This window comes from Archocentrus centrarchus, chromosome 19 (assembly GCF_007364275.1).
Source record: "Archocentrus centrarchus isolate MPI-CPG fArcCen1 chromosome 19, fArcCen1, whole genome shotgun sequence".
NCBI classification, from domain to species: Eukaryota; Metazoa; Chordata; class Actinopteri; order Cichliformes; family Cichlidae; genus Archocentrus; species Archocentrus centrarchus.
In genome coordinates this window covers 8,018,385-8,041,062 of record NC_044364.1, presented here as the reverse complement: position 1 = coordinate 8,041,062, position 22,678 = coordinate 8,018,385, and the positions used below count along the sequence as shown (strand labels likewise).

At 40.4% G+C, this 22,678-nt stretch overlaps 1 long non-coding RNA gene across 1 annotated transcript in view; it reads right to left on the bottom strand.

Annotated features, from left to right (window-relative positions):
* Window positions 1-20,153, bottom strand: part of LOC115798026 (uncharacterized) — a 37,543-nt gene extending 17,390 nt beyond the window's left edge. The window contains exons 1-2 of the long non-coding RNA XR_004021469.1: window positions 20,144-20,153; window positions 19,062-19,131 (exon numbers count right to left, since the gene is read on the bottom strand). This is a non-coding gene — a long non-coding RNA (uncharacterized LOC115798026). The remainder of the gene's footprint in view (window positions 1-19,061; window positions 19,132-20,143) is intronic.
* Between the last annotated feature and the right edge of the window lie 2,525 nt (window positions 20,154-22,678).

Below are 22,678 nucleotides of genomic sequence, written 5' to 3'. Positions count from 1 at the left end.
TGATCATGGATCATGGATGTGTTGCCAACAAATCTGCAACAACTGTGTGATGATGTAAGAAATGAGAAAGTAGGAAGAAGGTGTTATCTGCTCGGCTATCCAAAAGGGAACATCTCAGCTAATATTTTTTTCTCTTTCTGAGAAAAACCCAGCTGGATGCCACCTTGTGACGTGCTTAAAGTGGACGAATCAGAGAAAGTGGGGACATTCTGAGAACCTTTAGAGGACCATTAATGTTGTACAGTATTACATCTCTATGCTGTGTTACCTTGTTAGCAGAACTCTGACTTTACATGCAAAATGTCCACAATGTAATGTTGCACTGTGACTATAAAATAAAAATGTAACCTCTTAAAGTCATAAAGCAGACTTTGAAATTCAGTTCCTCAAACTGTGCAGGCTGAATACATGAACCACCCCAGAATATATCTGTGACTAGACTTCTTCCTCTATAGCAAAACTTTATCTGACATGACCCACCTCCACACAGTTGCACAATTATTAATCAATTATTAAAAAGAGGAGAAAAAAAAAAGATCAAATTAAACTTTAGCGAAGTAAAGGTCAGGCGCAATAACATCAGCAAAGTCTTGTTTATTTTCCTATTGCTTCTATTCATTCAAGTTTGCTTCTCCGCTGGTTGTCCGTGCACCCCCTGAGGCGGCTCTATGCGCCACCAGGTGTGCCTTCCCCCACAGGATGGGAACCGCAGCTCTGCAGGGTCTCTGCATGTGGACAACTGCGGTGCTCAGGCCTGAGCAAATGAATGTGCATCTCGGGCGGTCTGATTGATCTGGAACTGAAACCGCCCCAAGGACTGTTTTTATTTATGACTCGGAAACACGGACCCAAAATGACGTGATTGAGCATCGTCTCCATTCACAAGAAAATGGACGTGGATCAGGCCCGATGTATGAAATGCATATGATTCTGCAGACTTCTGCTGCCACTGTGTTACCGATTGTTCAAAAACTGCTGAAAACATGTCATGAATAAGGTTTAATGAAAGCCAAACAAGGTGAAAATATGTGTTGTCCATCATGTCTGACACACCACTTAGGAATTGCTTGGTTGAGGACCATACAGTCACACAGCAGCAGAGACTTCCCCACACAGCTACATGTTTACTGAAGCTGATTTTTAGTCCCACACTTTTCTTGCTCCTTTGTTGCTCTGTGTCATTTCTCTGAAATAACATAAAGGCTTCCAAATAGCTGACACACAAGAAAAAAGAAAGTCCCCATAGGATGGCTGCTTTGTGTACAGATGTGCTCCCTGCTCGTTTCCTACACATGTATTCTACCGTGACGGATGAGAGCTAGTTCCCGTTTATTGATCTAAAGTGCTGTCATGGCGTCCTGGAATGCTTGCACGTGTAGAAAAGGAAAGTAAAAGAAAAGAAACACACATACCTTTGGACAGACTACACATATATTGTTTTTCCTCACACAAAAGCATATCACCATTAGGCATACAGGGTGCAGGTCATAGGTCACTTGCTTTCTAACGCCCATGAGAAGCTTACGTGCAGGATGACAGCCTGAAGGGGGGGGGGGGTGCTGACATTTCAAAAGTGAGCACAATAAATCAGCAGAGACTCAGTAAAGAGGTCATTTTATGTTTTGGGCCCAGTGAAATCCAAGAAGTGATCATTACAGAGAGGCAAGAGTAACTTGGCCATCCTTTGTGCTGCTGGATGTGTGAGGAAAATTACAAGGCAGACAGTGCGTTAGGTGAAGCAGCCAGTTCACAAAGCAAAGAATGATATTTGGCGTGGCACCATTCATCGCAGTTTTTACACTCAAAGTAATGACAGCTGAGGCAGTTAAATTACATGCTCCCATAGATAGGCCCCTCAGTCCCTTTGTTGTAATAGGAAAACTAATTTCACAACACAAATTTTCTGAATTAAAATACTCTGGGACATAAATCCACATTGTTTGGTTCTCTAAAACCACTCCATGCTTGAGTCTGAAGGGACTTGCAGTAAATGGGAGATTTGTGCTGTAAACAATGACAGCACTGAGAGTTTTATCAAAAATTAGACCCAGACTCTGAATTGCTCTCTAAACGGATTTGTCTGGTTGTGGCATACATCCTGATAATTGTGTGATATGATTATTAGCTTCAAGAATGAGGTTCACTTGAATTAGACAACTGGTCACGTCTGCTCTGCGACGTGTCGTTTTGTTAGAAACAGCCATGTTCTCCTCAAAAGTTGTCTGTTCAACCGAATAATTCAGCAGCCTTAAGGAGGCATTGTTGAACTGATTGGTCAAACTAAATTTGTAAGACACACAGTTATTCAGATAAATGTTCCAATAAATTAAATAGTCAAATTATCACTCCTACATCTAACCATCTTTTGCATCCATCTAATGATCTTATGTGTAATCCCGACATACTTTTAATGACCCCCGATGCAGCCTAAACTTCCATGAAATGCTGACTGTTACCTCAAGTTTGACCTATTAGCTGAAAACAGGCTTTATGTCCTGAAGGTTCATTCTTAACTTTCCAAACAGAAATTTGCAAAACAATCTCAACATATCACATGATCATGCACTGAGTGGCTTTTGGCTACTTGTGTTTTGAATGAATCAACATGAGCATTCAGGCTGATTCATTCAAAACACGATCCCTTCTCCAGTCAGGGGCGATTCTCGGATCAAAACTTTAGGGGGGCTCAGGAACAATTTGTGACAAAGGAGATAAGAGGAGAAACATGCACAACATTGTTTCAGTCTCTTAACCACATGTAGTAGAGGGAGTCCTCCAAATCATCGAGCAATTAAAGTAGCATTATTAGCATTATGCAGTGAAGACAGTGGAAAATCACCCTGCACCTCCATCCAGAGATTTGCTTTTACATTAAAGTTGCAAACCCTCCCTCAGCACTCTGCACAGAGCATGTACCCCAATTCCAAGAGTGGAGAATAGATTTGTAGCCTGTCACATTGATATGATGTCAGAAACTAGAAAAGAACAGTTCATCAGCTCCTTGGCTAGCATACGCCAGCACACTAACGGCTTTGAAAGTGATCAAAAGTGGTCACCACAACTGCCTGCAATCTGTTGTCAGAAGCGGAAAAATTTGATGCAATTGCTGGGCAACCATTGATTTTTAATCCTCGCAAAGGTTGAAGTTCTGATTTTACTCCAGTGTGACTGAGCCATAAGGCACCTCCACACCATCAAGGATGCTGGTTTTTTGATAGTGCACTGATAACAAAGTAAATGCACCATTTCTCTTTAGCTCAGGTCCTCTGATTTCTAAAAAGAATTGCAAATTTTAATCAGTCTATTATTCAGTTTTCAACTTCACCACAGTCAATCCCAATGAGCTTAGAGACAATGGTAGGGATTTCACTCACATGCAGCAACAAACTCTGTCCCAACTTTTGTCTTTGTAAAACCAACATTCATTCTCCTTTTTGTCTTTTTTTTTTTCTTTTGGCTAAGTGACTCAAACAGTAACGCAGCAGGCCACAATATCAAAACAGTGATCTTAAAGACTCCAAAATGCTCTGCAGAGCTGATGGGAAAACTGGAGTCAATGTTATATTTGGTGTCCTTCTGTCTGTATGTACATAGAGTATTTTGTTCCACTGTCACTGTACAAGTTGCAGCCACAGCAGCTTTAAAATGATCCCAGAAATGGAGATGTAAACATCTACAAGGCAAACCGTGAAACTGTGCTCAGAAGATGATGCAATATAATCAGACCACATGTCTTTGTTGTAAATTATCAGCCTTCAGTGCCCTCATGCCTCAAGTATAAAACTTGGCTCAGAAAAGTATACCAGTGCAAGAACACAGAGATACACACACTTGGTCAGGCTCCAGTACTACCACCCCTTCATTTCTCCACACTGTCCACAGGTGTTGGGGGGGGGGCAAATTAAACTTGGCGTATCAAATCATGGCCTGACGTCAGGGTGCCACCCATTATGGCAGGGAGCCCGCTGACAGTGCAAGCCATCTGGGCAGCAGAGAAGCAGCGACAGGCCCATCCATTCCCGTGCCCTGCCCTCTGGGCCTGCAGCCAGTGAGACAGACTGGGAGAGCTGGCCGGGATCAGCGCTCCTCGCTTGCTCGCTCACCAAGCTGAGGCATGTTTTGATCACTCTAGAATTCACTGGGGTCAAAAATGTGCATGATTCACTTTATTTAATGCAATGGTTTGGTTTCGCCCACTTAGTTTGACCAGTCACAGAAGAATCCCAACTGTTGCATTAATGCCATAAATAATGTTACTCATATTTTTTACGTAAATATGTATTTTATTTAACTATTACCAGATGACACAAAATAGCACTGCCTTGCCTATACACTGTTTGATTGACCAGTGCTCCTGAAATTCGACATGGAAACGTTTTGATATTCCTTAAAAGATATGTCACATTTGGCCGTATTACACACATAACCTGCAGTCACAGCAATAAAAGTGTGCGAGAGGCCCCGACGGTGGAGCGGTGAAGCAGCAAATGATAGCAAAGAGGCAAAAAAAAAAAAAATGTGAGTTCAGACACCCTTCAGCTTGGCTAATCATGGTTGGCAGAGGTGTACGTGCACATAACTTAGTGAGTTCTGTGGATAATAATTGAGAGGTGGGGACCGGGTGTGATGAGAAAATTAAAATGATAATTGTCTTCCATCCTGAACTAAAAGCTCCCATTTTCTTATTCAAGTTCCAGAGAAAAGTTTTTGAAGTCAAATGACTCACTTGAAGCAGTCCATAGAGTACACTAAAAAGAGCTATTTTTAAGCCTTTATGACATGTGCCCTGCTGGTAAGTCTGGGAGCAAGACATTGACATTTTTCCAAAGTCTCAAAGGTGTCGTTCTGTTGCCAGACAGCTGACAAAACGGCTATTAAACTAAAGTGTGCTCTAGTTCAACTGTCAAACCTTGCAGCCCTGCCGACAGCGTGGTTCCACATATTGCAGAGTTGGCTCTTCCACCACTTCAGTCCGGACTTAAACGTGTTTATGGTTTACCAGACAGTCTCTGCTGGTGTACCATTCTGGGTTGCGGCATCCTCCCCATATTTCCTGACAGTAGCCCATTTTGATACGACTGAGTGAGTCAGGGTGTTGCCAGCACCAGTTCCAGGACTGTTCACACTTTAAAAAATCTGCATCACACAGCTGCAGGAGCAATAAGTACCTCATTAAACTGAGGGTGATGGATGCATTTGTGCACATGTACACCAGTGGTATCTTCATTAAACCCGGATCAGACAAGATCTGATCATGTGTTTTGTCAGCTAATTGCTGAGTGATGTCATGGCTGAAAGTCAGAGATGGAGCAGTGGACACGAGGGAGACGGTTACTGGCAGAGGTTAGCTGGATGAAGAACAGACTGGCTGAGGGCGCAGATTGGCAAAGCGGGGATGAGAGCATGAAGGGGCAGGCTGAGTGTGGAGCAGACAGGCTGGGGTCAGATGAAGCCGGGCTGAGAGAGAGTCAGCAGGGTGGGTCAGAAATGATCTTGAACACAAACAGCAGAGTTAGACTAATGCTGGGTTGAGAGTATGTAATTTCAGTCTGCTTATAGCCTGACACACACACAATAGGTCAGGCTATAGGGCATTGGTTTAGGTTGGGAATGAAAATGAGTGTCGTAAATGGCTACAGTTCGTTTATCTTGCACAGTGTGTAATAATGAATGAAAACTGATGCTGTATCTGGGACACTTCCCAACAGAAAGACTAGCTTGTTAGAGTTTTTTTGGGGTCATCTGATAGTTCTGTCTCTTCTGTGAGGTTGACCAGTATGAAAAGAGAGGCTGCGCTTACGCTCAACTTTTCTCTACCGCTCAGCTTTGTGCAGCTATAAATGTGGCAAAGCAAAAGAGGAATATTGTTTTGATTTCTTGCCTTTGAATCTCAATGCCCATCCCAAGAGTCATGAAAGCACAACTGAGCACAAGTGACTGGGGGCAGCGTGTACTCTGTCATGACTCTCAGTCCCATAAAATGAAATATTTTCTGACTCTTGCCTAGTCTGATACACTGACTGTCGTAACAGACACAGATATCCCTAATCTGACCCTGGTGTGAGGCTCAGAATACACAGTTCTAAAGGCTGAGGGCTAAAAATTGGTCAGTTTTAAAGATCAAATCACCTCATTGTTTCAAATCCATACTTCCAGTTATTAAACCTGCTGGTGCTGCTTCAAAGTCAACCTCTGACAGTGGAAAAGCACAGAGATGAATAGAGTCACGGAGGAGTGTGACTACAGAGCAATAACAAAGTGCCAGCTGACCTGGGATCAGCAGATTGTCAGTTTCTGCACATAATTATAACATAACAGCACTTGCAATTTGTGAACATGAGAAACTTTCCATCTCTGCCATCTATGCCACATGACGTGAGCGCAGCACTAGACACAAAAATAGGAAGTGAGCCATATGTCCGCAACAGTCACTGGTTAGATGAGTCCTTAGTGTGCCTTCTGTATGCGCTCATAGCACAGGGGGACATACTGTACAGTGTGCACTGCGGTTTAAGGCAAGAGGCAGGAGCCAATTTTCCAAAAAGATGCAGTTGCAGGCTGCATGTGTACGTTAAGTCAGCCTGTTGCACTACTCAGCAGCAGTTCTTTTTTTTTTACTTTTTTTTTTCCCTTCGTTCACTTAGTCAGATATGGAACAGAAGGCTCTCTGTGACATTTACCCACAATACTGTTCTTCACACCACCACCAACTGGACTCCCACTCTCTTTCAAAAGTGAAGATGGAAGATTGTTTCAACTAGCCACCTGCTGACTAAAAATGTCCGAGTGCTGTTATTTACCAGCACACAGGATGTGAACGTAGTGGCTGAGAGGCGCACGGAGACAGCAGCGTTTCATCAGGACAATAAGGAGCACCTGCGCCCACCTGGCTGCAGAGCTCCGTACGTGCGATTGCTACACCGTGAGCAATGTTTGTTGGGCCGAGACAATGAATTTAAACAGCTGCATGAAACCGAGAAACAGCTACTTTAATTGCTGCGTAATGAAGGCTAATATTTTAAATGAAAAGCAGAATTCATTAAAGCTTGGAAGGAATCCCAGACAAGGGGGATTCTTTATCTGTGAAACTAAATACCACAAGTTTACAGAATTTATGTCCATCTGATGTGCAAATCTGGCCCTGGCCTCCCGTGATTCCTGTGATCACAAAACCACAGCTATATGTTAAAGTTAGCGCACTTGCAAGGAGGGCCACCTGTTGAAGAGCAAATGGAGCTGAGCAGTATTTTCACACATAATGGGCACATAAACTAGCAAAACTAAAAGAAAGCTTTTCAAAGTCCTATTGAACCTGTTTCATCGTTAAAAGTCTCGACACAAAGACACCTCCAGAAGGCTGTGCATCAGCTTCATAGATAAACCCACTGAGTTCTCTATGAGGCTTGGATTATAGGATCAAATTAATATTCAGTTTACAATAAGGCACAATCAGACTGCTCATCAAGTCATCAACTTTATGGGTGGCCACAAAACTAAAAAAGTTCCATTAGTCCTAGCTGTGCTGGGCTAACGGACTAGCATGCTGGATCATTTTTCACTATGGTTTTCAGGGTGTCTTTGAATTCAGCCCTCTGTAGGCTGATCATTTTTATTTGGCGTCCTTCCTTTCCTAACACATTACCCAGTCTATATCAGTATAGATATCCTTTATGATCATAAGTATCAGTGTCAGCAGTCGCATCATTCCTCACAAACAGCATTGTGCCTTGTTTCTCTTTTTTTTTTTCCCCCTTCTTCTTTTTTCATCAATATGCCGCAGTTGCAGAGGCAGATATATTTCACATCAAGTTCACTGTTCCTTCAGGCCACTGCTAACTAACTTAAAGTTTCTTTTGCCAAGCAAAGCTATTTGTAGTGTGGCGTGGTGGCCATTTCGCACTATCATCACAACACTCTCCCTTCACTGGTGTGTCCCCCAAGGAGCAGCAGAGTGTAACAGCTGAATAGAGGTGAGCATGTCTCAAAACTGCCTGCTGTCCCCCAGGACACTGCACACACAAAAACACACATATTGTGACACACGAAGTATTAACTCGCTTAATTATATTAAGAAGATGCACACTGAGACACAGCGTCAGACACACATGCACACATGAGGGCTACAAATGTATTCTTGGAAATATTGGAAAGCAACACTTTTTCTTTATGCATACAAAAAAGACACGCATAAAGTAAGGCAGACATTTTGACGTACTGTCTATCAGCCATTCTCTCTCACAACCGTTAGCTGGTTTCAGCACATGGCGGCTCATCCGCCTGTCATAATTGTGGCTTTTGACATTAATGGAGCCATTTCACTAAGTAATAAACTGTAGGGGAACATTAACACCTGAGATGCAGGCTAACAACACACTAAACTGATGGTTGCTGTCTTGCCGTGCATCACTGAAAGTACCTCTGGGGCAAGGTATTGCGATGCGAGGTTACAATCATCCTAGATGTTAATATACCTCAATTTCTCCGAGAAGGACGAAAAGAATAAAAGGAAAGGCCAGACCTAATGTACTTGCTCAGTCAGTCGCATTCATCACCTGGAGAGGAGTAGGGCCTCAGTCGACAGAAGCATGTGGAAAATATGGGGAATAATGGAAATAATAAAGGCCTACACCCCAGTAAATACTCTAGTACTTAATACCAAGCCTACAATTTAGCCTGCTTTTAATTTTGGAATCCAGAAATCCTCGAGCATGGTTTCATTCTATTTGCTATTTTTTTTAGCAATTTACTATTTATTCACCAAGGACAAATGTGTCAAAAGGCTTCAAAGTAGCTAGTCCATAAATTATGGAGACTGCATTAATGCTATTTAAATAATCTACACTGCTCAAAAAAAATTAAAGGAACACTTTGAAAGCACATCAGATCTCAACAGGAAAAAATCATGCTGGATATCTATACTGATATGGACTGGGTAACATGTTAGGAACAAAAGGATGCCACATTGTTTGATGATTGTTTGAATTTTCTGTGTGCTGGTACTACATTGCATACCACCCAATGTTGTCAAACTCCATCAGGTTCAGCTATATTTTGGTTTTAGTTGCATGTCACTGGCTTTATTTCTTACTCTGCAGGAGCTCAATGTATTAGACAGAACAAAACAATAAAAGGAATTGCTATGCACCCCAGTGAACAGAAATTGGCCGTATTCGCAGATGATGTATTAGTTTATTTATCGAACCCAACAGAATCTCTGCCGGAACTTATGTCAGTCCTGAGAGAGTACGGATCTCATTCAGGTTATAAATTCAATGCACAGAAAACTCAAGTTCTCAGTAACCACTACAGCCCGCCTCAGCACCTGCGCAGTAAATTCAAAATGGAATGTGATTAAAAGCAAATTAAGTATTTAGGCATTAACCTACAAATGGATTTGACTGGTTTGGAGGAGATCAATTACTCCCCACTTAAAAAAGACATAGTGGCAGACATTAACAGATGGAATTTAATTCCCTACCTCAGCATCCAAGCTAGAGTAGAAACAGTAAAAGTGAATATCCTCCCAAGATTGTTGCACATATTCCAGTCTGTTCCTATTGAGAAACCAGACTCTTATTTTACTGAATGGGATCAAATAATATTCAGGTTTATATGGGCATCTAAAACAGTCAAGATTCAAGTTTAAAACACTGCAGCTTCCCAAAGGGAAAGGAAGACCAAACCTTCCATGTCTGTATGATTACTATAGAGCAACTCAGATAAAACCAATGATAGGATGATGGTGTAAGCCCAGTTATACCTCAAGGTGGAAGGAAATTGACAGTTCCCCGGAGTGAGGAGGCGGTTTCCCCATCAAAACTTTGTTGGGAGATACATCAATGGCAAGTTCCCTGAGAGACACTAATAATCCCTGGATAAAAATTTCAATGAAGGTATGGAGTGAACTACTCCAAAAACATAATTTAAAACAGAGGGCGGAAGTCTTTAAGTGGTTTGCTTACGACTCAGAGTTCCTATCTCGTAAAACAGACTCAACATTTAAATCATGGTCTAATAAAGGTCTCACAACATACTGGACTTTGTTGAAGGAGGGAAAAGTGACGAGCTTCCAGGACCTTAAGGATAAATTTACACTACAGAATTCAGATTTGTTTAGATACTTAAAAATTAGAGACTTTTAGGGGGGAAAAAACTAAACAACAAGATCCTAAAACCAATGAAGAAATTTTTGATATTGTCAAAAATGCATATAAGGATACACCATATCAGAAAATTATTTCAAATCTATACCAATCACTACAAAATTTACAGGGAAATAAATGCTCAGAGTGAACCTGCTCTCATCTGTGAAAAGCACAGTGACCCGGCCTCCAAACTCCACAAATTCCAATCTGATCAAGCAGAAGAATAAGGCTGATGCCTACAACTCAGTTCCAGAATGACAGGAAGAGACTAGCGGAGACGTAGACAGAATGAAACTGACCAACCTGCAGTTGGCAATGCCAAAGTGGGCATGTGCCAAATCAAACTAATATCAACTCTGAGCCATACAATTAAAGTGACATTTAATGGGAGAAAAGAATAATGCAAATTAACATCTGAAGGGGTGGGAAATATGCCTGGAATGTTTGGTTACTGTCAGCTACGAAGTGATAGGTGAAGAGCAAACCTCTTTAAATATGAATGAGACTGAGTAGCTGTTCTGACAGCATGTTGGGGACATACACAACAGGCAGCTTCAATGTTGTGACTGGTCTGTGTGCAAGTACACACAAGCATGTTATTTTTCATTTAAAATGATGCCTCTGGATTCCTCTGTGTTTATGGTGCTTGTGGCGGTGATTGCGTACCTTTAACATGTTGGCATTTAAATTTAATCCATCCTTGTAATTGCTGCTACCATAAGCAAAAATAGAGGCAGAGTGATTAAAACAAGAAAATCCAATCAAACATGCTTCTTATGACTGAACGTTCACTGATGAGGTGGCTGCTCTGCACATAAGGATATAATACGGTAACAATTACCCCGTCAAATACACAAACACAGGTCCACGCGTGCACAGTGTTACTCAGGCACACCCGTACAAACAGCTGCACAATCAAGCACACACAGAAACATAAGCACTACAATACTAATTAATCCAGATATCTTTCCCCACACAGGATATTCTTGGCTTTCATCCTCTTCTCAATTAGACTGAACTTCCTACTGTTATGTTAGTGTTTGGATTAAGAGGAATTATGGAAGACCGTTAATGTTTGAAATCCTCCTTTGCCTTTGAATTACTACAGCAGACACTTGACAGCTATCTGGCTTTCATAAATGTGTATTCCTGTGTGTTTGCTAAATAATGGTTCTGCTTCATATACATCTTCCCTGCATGGTAGCACCTCCACTGACTCTTGTTAAATAAACTTCATCCAGACCTTGCACCACTCTCCCAGCAGCGTTTCTTTTTTAGCTGAGGTAGCTCAAAATGAGGGTATATGGTTCTTTAGATGTTTCCTATGTGGTCTTTTTTTAATCTCCTTTGGGAATCTAACAATAAGTTTCAGTGTTGAGAATCTCTATATACCTACATACATTTTCTCCATTATTTAGTTTAACTTGCTGACCTGAATTCAAATCAGCCATACACTGCAGCTCTATACATTACTGATAATTAGCAAACCATGGTGGGCTTCCAAGGTGATTTCATGGACATGAATAAAAGATAAAGGTAACAATAAAATTGTAAATTTCAGCACACTGGCTTGCCAGTCCCTGAAGCTGACTCCCAGTGGCTCTCAATATTTATTTTCCCATATAAAATTATAGGCAAAAGATATAGACCTCAAGAATAGCACAGATGTAACAAACAAAATGACTGATTGCTTAATTCTGCTCACATCTGCCAGTAAACTTTGTAAGTGAGGCAGCATGCACGACACTGGGGAAATGGTGTGGCAAGTTAGAACAGTGTACACCGATCCAAGACCAGTTATTGCCATCTATACTTATACTTTAAAGTTAAGTGACCTAAAAGACATGCAAAAGTATATGTAAATATATGTTGGTGTAATCACTATTTGATGTGGCAAAATTCTGCACCCCAGAGGTGTGTTAAGGTGTATGTTAAGCCAAAGAATGACCTTTTCCTATCCCTAACCAAATAGTTTTCTGGCAAAGCCTAACTAACTTTGGTGCTTCAACTTAACCAAAAAGCAAGTGAAAATCTGGCCAAGAGTGTTGAGTGATTTGGTGCCATGTACTATTTAGTTTAGTGCTTAGTGTTTAGTGCGACAGCAATGACACTCATTGGTTTGTGCACTTTTAAAGCCTTGAACTGGCCTTTTGACTGTTTTGACCCTCTTAGATTTTTTAAATTAGACTAGACATATTTAGTCAAGCTCCTCCCACAGTCCAAAGACATGCAGTTACTGGGGTTAGGTTAATTGGTCACTCTAAATTGCCCATTGGTATGAATGTGAGTGTGAGTGGTTGTCTGTCTCTCTGTGTTAGCCCTGCGACAGGCTAGTGACCTGTATAGGGTGTACCTTGCCTCTCGCGCTTTGGCAGCTGGGATAGGCTCCAGTCCCCTGCGACCCTGAACAAGTGGAAGAGAATGGATGGATGGATGGATATATAATATATATATATATATATATATATATATATATATATATATATATATATATATATATATATATAATTTACCCTGAATTAAACTAAATTGAACTATTAAATAGGATTTTTTTTTCAAGTAAAAACAGGACTATCAGTTGAGCCTGTGAAGGAATTGTTCTAGGATGTATTTGACTACCCAGTAACAGCTGTGATATATTAGGCAAGTGCTAAGAAAAATGATAACTTTTAGCACGTGGTTTGATTTGTTATTTGAGCCAGCCTCAGTTGGCTATTTGAGCAACTTTAGTTTTGAATTTGCTTCATTTTTCAACCTTGATTGTTGCCACTTAGTTCCACCACTGTCTTGTCTGTCTCTTCATCAGTGGCATTACACTGGGGCAAGCAAGGCACCAGTGCTTGCCCTGTGAAATCTGAAAATAAACATCAATTAAAACCTACTTAAGTGAAAGCGAGTCCTTCTTTTTGCAATCTACTATATAGTTTCTGTTGTTTTCATTGGTGTGTCCATCATCTGCTTGCCTCCATCGCTGCAGCTTCTAATGTAGAAACATTCCTATATGTAGTCATATGATTGCTTACAGTTAGGGGTTTCAGACAGAAGGAACAAAGAATCCGTATGAGCCTTTATTTCGCGGACTAGTCTTTACCCACAATACAAAGCGCCTTGAGGCGACAGTTTGTTGTGATTTGGCGCTATATAAATAAAATTGAATTGAATTGAATTGAATTGAATTGAATTGAATTGAATTGAATTGAATAGTCGACCTAATCATAAACCAAACTGTAAAAAGGAATTACTTTTGTTAATTTTGATCACACCTGGGTTTAACAAGGTCACATGTCATCCATGAAAAAGAGCTATTGGGATGTGTTTTGTATATAATGGCACTGATTTATTAATTTACTGTACATGAATCACTTTTTCTTCTCATTTCAGTATTTGCCCTCAAGAGAGTCTATTGCAAGTAGATGTGAGGGAGATCAGTCACAATCTGAGGTTATGCACACAAGCCTAATTAGAGGTTTAGTAAGACAAAATGAAAACATACATGGATTCAGACTTCAAAATTTGATCTTTTTATGATGATTTATGATCACTATAACTTGTCCACAGATGAAGAAGATGGAGAATAATTAGTCATTAAAAGGACATTTCTCTCAGAAAGACAAAACATTCCAAATTAAAACTTGCCCAGAATATCTCAAAAAGTTTGATAAACTCTGACTTGTGTATTCATCTCACAACCACTGTAAGTGCTCTAAGGTGAAACTGAGCTCAGAATCATTTTCTTTGAGACCAGTGCAGTTTACCTGTGTATGATGGGCATCAAAACACCTACACCTTTTGTAAAGTCCTGCACATCAACAGCATATTGATGAACATTTTCATCTAGAAAACTAGCAGTTTTATTCAATTGATTTCGCCAGGATGAGGATGTGGATGCGGAGTGTAAAGAGACAGCACAGACAATAAAAGTGCTTAAAATCTTTATACAGGCAAAATGATAGATAGAATACATGACTATTTTACTAAGTTGCCCCAGAATTACTAAAGACATTAGACCCAGATAATATGTGGATGCGGGCCATGCATGACAATGATTTGATGTAAGGCTCAGGTGACCCACATGTAAAACAGCGAATCACAATGTGGGCCATTTCAACATGTGGTGCACTCTGAAGTGGGTAATCTGGACATCACCCTGAAGTGGCCCATGTGGTAAATGGGGATCTTTGCCCAATTTGTAAGGGATGAGGTACAGATTTTATATTTGTGTCATGTTGACATGGGTCACTGGCTAACTTTTGGCGCAGCTCTAGCAAACAGGAGTGGGCCAACCCAATATCATCATTTCACATGGTGCGTGGACAAGATGAGAGTCTAGTGTAGGCCAGATACAGGTCAGATCTTTTGCTATCTAGAAAGTTATGAGAATGTGAAAAGTTTTTAAATGTTATTGCGTTAACATAAGCATCTGTACCCAGGTTTGTCATTTCACACGACCATACTCTTAACTCTCCACCACAGAACCGAGCTGTTTGCCTCTCCAGAAAATCACTGTTAGAGATCAAATTAGCCTTTGAGCTGCCTTGATCTCTGCTTCTCTCCTTTGGTGCTTCTTGTTCTTCCTCATCTCTCTATCTCTGACCAAAGAAGTGTAGCTTTGGATCCACTGATCGATAACGGTCCTCGGATTTGTTGGGCTTTAAGAGTTTATTGGTTTATGGATGGGAGAAAATGTGCGTCCACAACATCAAACAGAACGGTGGTGGAGGAATGGCATGCACAGTGTTTGCTTCTATGATCACTCACGCTCCATAGTGAGTGAGATATGCTAATAGATCTTGAAAACTCTGTGTGCAAGTCCCTCTGCAAGTGTGTGTATTTCTGTGTTTGTGCATGCTTCTCAATCTCACAAGCACACAACCCCTTCTTCACTCGGTATCTGTGTCTCCTATTCTCACCAAACAAGTCTCATGTGTTTCTCCTTTGTCTCTTCCTCATACACACACGGCAGCTATTCCCTCTAATGCGTCATTGACATCCACTCCAGCCTGTAACGTGCCTCCCCTGTCACCTCCTGACACCATCCTCCAAACATCCAGTCTGCCAGCCGCCTTGAATTATTCATCTAATATGCCCATTTGACAAATTCAGCAGTTTCACTCGTTCAGCAAACGTAAGAAGCAGGAAATTTTTGTTTATGTTTCTCACTCCTTTACCTCCTGTCCCTCATCCCTCAGCTCTCATGCTACATTCCCTTCCTCTTCATCAGCATCCGCCGTCACAGTGATTTGCTGAAGCGGATCTGAATGGCAGCAAGTGTTGTTCACGCTTCTTATACAAGCCATACGTTTGCTTCAGTATTTTTTAACCCCATTTCTTTAACTGCTTTGGCACTGTTCGACCGTGACAGGAATGTTTTCACTTTTCAGCTCTTATGTCTATTCCCTTGTTTTTGTCAGTGGTAATGTATGCAAATTGCAACCCTGGAAAAAACGTAGGTCGCTCTGCTTCTGATAATCAGCTCCCACCATTACATAAACAAAGAAATTGCTTTTGTGCATGTCATTACGCTCGAGCATCGCAGGAGCTGCTTGACTGGTGCTGCTTGACCCAACTCTAAGTGCCAAAATGCTTCTCTACCTCATCTATATTTCAGCTCACCGAGGGTGTTCTGTAATAATCCCAATTTGCGAGCATGCTGTGGTGCCACTCTGCTATTTCCAAGCACCATAATCTTTAGTCACATTCTGCTAAGGGGCTGGAGGAAACAAGGGTCATGACAGCTTGAAAGGCTATACTGTACATGTACTGTCTGCAGCAGCTATCGTCTGTGCTGCTGGAGTACTTTTATTTCCTCTAAAAGCTCAGCTTAGCCTTCACCATTTCTGAAGCCGTGACTGCTCTTACTGCTAAAAGACTTTCAGTGAGTCATACTACCCATATTATACAGAATCCCAACCTTATTATGGGCACTTTAAAAAGTACGTACATCTGATTTTTTTTTTGAGTTAATATTTTCATTCATTGCAGGTGACTTAAGATGAATTTTTCTTCCCATTTATTTCTGTTAATTGTGTATGACTGCTCCAAACCCATGGCTTTATATGTTGTTTTATCTTAAGGTAGCTTAAAAAAACGCATTAGCCTGGCTCTGTTCAAAAGGAAACAACTCCACATACCAGTGCCACTAAGGCTTCAGGTTTGCAGGCTTAGTGACCGGTCTGCGACCCCCTGGCAGCCACCAGTCACTAGGGAAATCGTGTATCCCTGGCCGGTTAGCGAGTGGTTGCTGCCAGGTGAAATCAGTCTCAGAGAGGGTGCTGTTTCAATTGCATTGGTCACGAGCCAGTAAACCTGCATTCTGTCCAGGCCGACTGCTCTGATGCAACATCTGACTCCTCATAAATCCACAACATTTTCACAAGTGTTAATCAGTAAGTTTTAGAAGGGGTACAGGCAGATATACCTTTATAAAAATCATGCCCATTTTTCTCTGCATTTCTGATTTTTATACTAACCTGCTGCTGAGTCCAGCTGCATATTTAATGTAGAAATGATAGGGCACTGAATTGCATAAAATCAAATGAGCATATTTCCCCAAAACTTTGAGATATCTCTTTAGAAATTGAGTGTGTGTCTGTTAACATTTAGAGGCTTTGAGTTTGGACCTTAGAGCCCTGTTGGCTCTCAGGCTTAGCCCCCCGTTTACAACCAAACCCTGCTGTTTCTCCCTTTCCTAATGAGAGCTGGAGGGATGTATCAGGCCTTTAGCTGTTTTCTCTTCTCTTTCTGTTTCCTCTCTTGCTCTGTTTTCCCTCCTACACTGCAGTCAGGCAGGCAGTGTTAAGTATCTCATCTTATTTTATCCTCTGGGCTGCCATCAATTTCAAGCTGTTCTCCTCTCATTTACATCGGTGCCACACCAACTACAATATGAGGATGCGCATCAGCTTTGAATTGTACCATTTTGTTCACATGGGCTTAGTGCACAGAGAAGCGGATGAACAGTTTTCAGCACAATCGCTCACATGTGGCAACTGATCTGACGTTCCATGCGTGAAAACATGCTCATTCCTCCAAACACATTTATGGATCACTGGATTTAATTTCATGTAGCATCGAACTGTAATAACAGCTAAATCTGTTATGTTGCATTTTGTCTTTCTCTTTCACCCACATTGTCACAACTGTCTGCTTCATGTGTTCATCCTGACACTGAGCCGCGGATCTTCTCCCTAAAGAGGCCAAGCATGAATGTCCTCTTGTAAGATCTATGAGTCTGCAAAAGAAAGTGCTCCACTGCTCTCTACGGGCTTGTTTGTGAAGGTGCAATACTTCAATCCTCAGAGTTTGGGCAATCCATTATCATTGTTTTTGTGCTGTTTTGCTGCAACACTGTAGTAGTAGTAGTGGTAACACTTGAACTGACAAGAGATGTGGCTGACCCTTTTTTTAATGTGTTATTTACCCTTGTAGCTGGAGAAACTTTATCCAAAGATGACAATTCACCTTTAAAATCAAGTGTATAACAGGAAAAAGGTGTTTTTCAAGCTCAACCTTGAAGAAAAAAAAAAAAAAAAAAGAGTTTCTTGGTTGGATTTTCTTACCCTTTTTTTTGGATTTTAAACTTTTGCAGTAGGCAATAATCTCATCTAGCAATTTCATACTGCTTTACAAACCCTACATTCTGTTTTGCAAATCAGCTTGATTGCTAAGAGCTGCATGTTGGGCAGTTTGTGTAATTAGGATAATTAGCTCATTACTATGTGAAATAAAGATTTTGCTGCAGTCAAAAGATGTCAAGCATATATTTGAATGTCTGGTGAGACATTTAGGCATGTAGATATGGTCAAGATTACTGCTGAAATTCTCTAAACTGAGCATCAGAATGAGGAAGAAAGGTAATTTCAGTCACTTTGAATGGCACAGTTGTTGGTGCCAGACGGGCTCGTCTGAGTTTTTAAGCAACTGCTTATCTGCTGGGATTTTCCCACATAACTATCTCTAGGTTTTACAGAGAATAGTCTGAAAATAGGAAATATCTAGAGAGCAGCAGTTCTCTGGGTGAAAATGCCTTGTTGATGCCAGACGAAGGAGGAGGATGCCCAGACTGCTTCAAGCTGATAGGAAGGCAACAGGAACGCAAATAGCAACTCATATGCAGGTATGCAGAAGAGCATCTCTGAACAAACATGTCAAACCTTCAAGCAGATGGGGTTTACCAAAACTGGACAACAGAAGACTGGGGGAAAAAAGTTGCTGATCTGATGAGTCTCAATTTCTGCTGCTTTATATTCAGATAGTAGGGTGAGAATTTAGTGTAAACAGCATGGATCCATCCTGCCTTGTATCAACAGTTCAGGCTGCTGCTGGTGGTGGGGATGTAATGGTATCTGAGATATTTTCTTGGAACACTTTGGGCTCCTTACTACCAACTAAGCTTACCTGAGCATTGTTGCCGACAACATCTGTCCTGTTGTGACCACAGTGTACTGTTTGCAGCTCAGATCATCTCAAACTGGTTTCTTGAATGTGACATTGAGTTCACTGCACTCAAATGGCCTCCACACTCGCCAGTTTTCAATGTAATAGAGCACCTTTGGGAGATTCTTATCACGAATGTGCAGCCAACAAATCTGCAGCAACTGTGCGATGCTGACATGTCAACATGGACCAAAGTGCAAACTTGTCCAATGTGTGTTTTTAACAGAGCAACACCACCCCTTCAAATGATGAAAAAAAAAAACAAAAAAAACAGCAGAGTGTATTAGCTGGTGGAGGAGGCCGCCTACTGACAGTATGTCTAGGAGTGACAACAACTGATGCGAGCCATTTAATAGGCTGATAACATTCAAACAGGTGCAAGAGCTTGGTTTCTGTTCAAAGCACAAACCCTCCGAGCAGCATTACACTGTCCAGGCGGCACAGGCCAAACACTGCGTCCCCTTCTAGCACCAAAGGTACCTGTGATGTTGGCTGGGCTGCTGCAGTTCCCTGTTTAAGATTTCTCTCTCTATCACAGCATCTTCTTAGCCTGCAGTTTAAGAGAAATGTCAGCATTAGATTATATGCATGGACTACTAATAGACCTTAAGGTGCAGACAGACTGTCATATTCTTGCAGAGTATGGTGTATGAATAGAATAGAAAATAATACAATAACATCCAGTTTTCTGGAAAGGCTTTTTTTAATAAGATTTTGGAAGTATAATGATTCACTTCTTAAGCCACAACAGCTCTAGTGAGGTTAGCAATAATGGAAGAGGTACTCTGTATGTGTACCCAGGGTTAAAAATATAAAAAGTTAAATTAAAAAACTGTAACGCTACTTGAAAAAAATGCATCTGTGAGCTTGAGACTTTTAGATTGTTGTAAGCAGGGTTATAATAGTTTTGGATTTTACATTATAGTTTAGTTTTAGTTAGTTTTTACTTTTTTTTCTTTAATTCAGTTAGTTTTAATTAGTTTTCAGAGTGGATTTTCTCGTTTTTATTAGTTTTTATTTTTGGTTTCATGCTTAGTTTTAGTTAGTTTCAGTTAGTTTCAGTATTAGTTTTAGTATTTTCATACCTAATCAGGTGCAAGATTCAAGGCGCAAAAGTGACTATTGTGTAATGAAAACTTGACAAAAGATACAGTTTAAAGAAATATATTCAACAACCAACTGTTCACAAGACATGCTAAATGTGTGTAATATTAAGGACACACATGAACATCAACAGGGAGAAACAAAGAAAAACATGAACTCCCAAACTCAATAAATTCTACAATAAACTCCACAATAAAGTTCAGCATCAGTGCAGTAGATTAACAACAGCTACATGTGGTGTTTGACAAAAACAAACTCTTTGAAGGAGTCAAAGCTCAAATCCAGCTGCATCCTGATGTTCTCACCACCTGAAGCTGCTTCTGTTTTGGAGCTAGCTTGGTTAGATGCTCGCTAATTAAACCTGCAGGGTCTTTGCGGCCTCTGTACACAACCTACGGAACTTGCCGACCTCATGTCCACATTTATGCTTGTGTAGCTGGATTGTGTGTGTTAATTACCTTGTGGTCGTGTGCAGGTGTTTGTACTCAAAGAACCTCCATACGGGACTCTGCCTCTTTCTCGGCAGACCGCAGCCATTACTTTGCAGACCAGCGCGGTGAGCGCACGCACATGCGCACTCACACACACAGTTGTCCTATGGCGCTCCCAGCTTAAACTCGGAGAGCGGAAAAAATGATTTCATATCAATCCACAAGGCTTAAAAAAAAAAAAAAAACAAGTAAATGAAAGTCAGCTTATCGATAATTTCAGTTAGTTTTAGTTAGTTTTGTAAACTCACAATTCAGTTTTAATTAGTTATCGTTTTTTCCTTTTAATTATAGTTTTTATTTATTTCAGTTAACGACAATGTTTTTTCAATTTCAGTTTTCGTTATTTCGTTCGTTTTCGTTAACTATAATAACCCTGGTTGTAAGGAATATAAATCTTTACAGTGTTTACATCTGTATATGATGATCTAACAAATTAACTAGGAACTAACGAATTATCAATCAATGATTCTACAAGGAAACACGAAACAAACATTAGTGGCTCATTAATGGGGTCCTAGTATCAGATCTCCTCCACTTTTCTCTTCTGACTCCTCCAAAGAATGTGTGGTGGCAATAAATACTTCCACAAAATGTTCACAAAATTAATTTGTTTTGTGAGTAAATACAGACCCAGAGGCACTGGTGCATTATTAAGTGCAACCCCAATCTCATAAGTTGGGGCACTGTGTAAAATGTAAATAAAAACAGAATGCAATGATCTTCCAATCTCATAAATCAATATTGCAGTCACAATAGAACAAATAAAACTGGTCAAATGTACCATTTTAAGAAAAATATTAGCTAATTTTGAACTTGATGGCAGGAACACATCTTGAAAAGGTTGGGACAGGGGCAGAAAAAGCCTGGAAAAGTAAGTGGTGCTAAAAGGAACATTTTGTAACTCATCGGGTTTACTGGAAATGGGTCAGTATAATGATTGGGCCTAAAAAGACCATCTTAGAGAGGTTCTACAAAAAAAAAAAAACCCCAAAAAACCCTGCATCTACAAATTGTGGTCAATTTCAAAATAATGTTCTTTAATGCAAAATTGTGAAGACTTTGAATATCTCATCTACAGTAAGAACCTCAAAAGATTCAGAGAATCTGGAGAAATCTCTGTGCGCAAGGGGCAAGGCTGAAAATCAGTGTTGGATGCTCGTGATCTTTTGGCCCTCAGGCAGCACTGCCTTAAAAACAGGCATGATTCTGTCAGGAAAATCGCTGCATGGGCTCAGGAACACTTCCAGAAATCACTGTCTGCGAGCACAGTTCACTGTGCCATCCACAAAGGCAGGTTGAAGTTCTATATGTGAACATTGTATTCGGGCAAATCAAGAAAAACTGTTCATTTTTTATATTAAAAATTAATTTCCAAAGCTTCAAAAGTAAATATTTGTGTCTTTCAATTTTATGTTTGCCGTTTTGTGTCCAAAAATGGTGAACTGTATGTATTTTGGGGCAAAAAGAAAATCATTCTAAAATCCACAAAAGCAAAGCTTGACAGGAATAATGGACATTTTCTATTGTTTTACAATAAAAAAGAGTTAGAAAATAACACTGCCTTTTCAAAGACAAACATCGTGTTACATTGTGTAATCAATAAAAAGTGGGGTGTTATCGCTGAATGTTTTTTTGGCTCTCGAACAGGGGCATCCAATTAAAATGTTTGAGAACCACTGGCTCAGAGGATATCACTCATCCTTTACTTGCCAACATCATTAATAACATTCATTAGTGATGGAACAGTCACTGAAATATGGGTTTTAATTAATGCTTAGTTAATGTTTGCAACAGTCCTTCATTCTTCATTTATTTAAAATCAGGATATTAAAAGAAATTAGGTTTCATGATTGATTCAGAAGGCGAAGAGTTAACACACACACGGAAGTTTTCTGTGTCATATCAAAGATAAGCTAAAGAAAGAAAGAAAGAAACTGCACAGATAATTCACAATGACTTCGTCAGAGTAGATACATCACAGTGTGTAAATCAAGGTGGCTAAATTAAAGCCTGAAGTCTCACAGGTGTAAGCGAGCATATCACCCTGAGTATAGGTGTGATTTTGGCCAGACATTGCTGCTCTGTCTGTGTCAGTGGATTACAGGAATAATCAACCCCCAAGATGCATTAACACTGCCGCCAAAACAGCAGTTGGTGCTGACAGACACAAAAAGCCAGACATTTATCGTTATAGATATATATTTACTAATAAATAACATTAGATCTATGTGCCATACCAAAACAGCATTTAAAACTTGTGGAAAACCAAGTATCAGAGATTTTAGAGTTGCTCCTTTTGAAAAGTAAATAATTTAGTGCAAATGGGTGCTTAATTCCAAATCACACACGTCTGGATGCTCGCCACTGCGTTTTACAGTCATCATCCTAAAGAGACAGAGAAGCAATGCCTGCTATAAACCTCCCTGTCACTAGATGGGGCTCTTCCCCACAAACGTCACACTTACACTGACGTTTGTTTTAGCGTCACCGGAAATTCTCTTT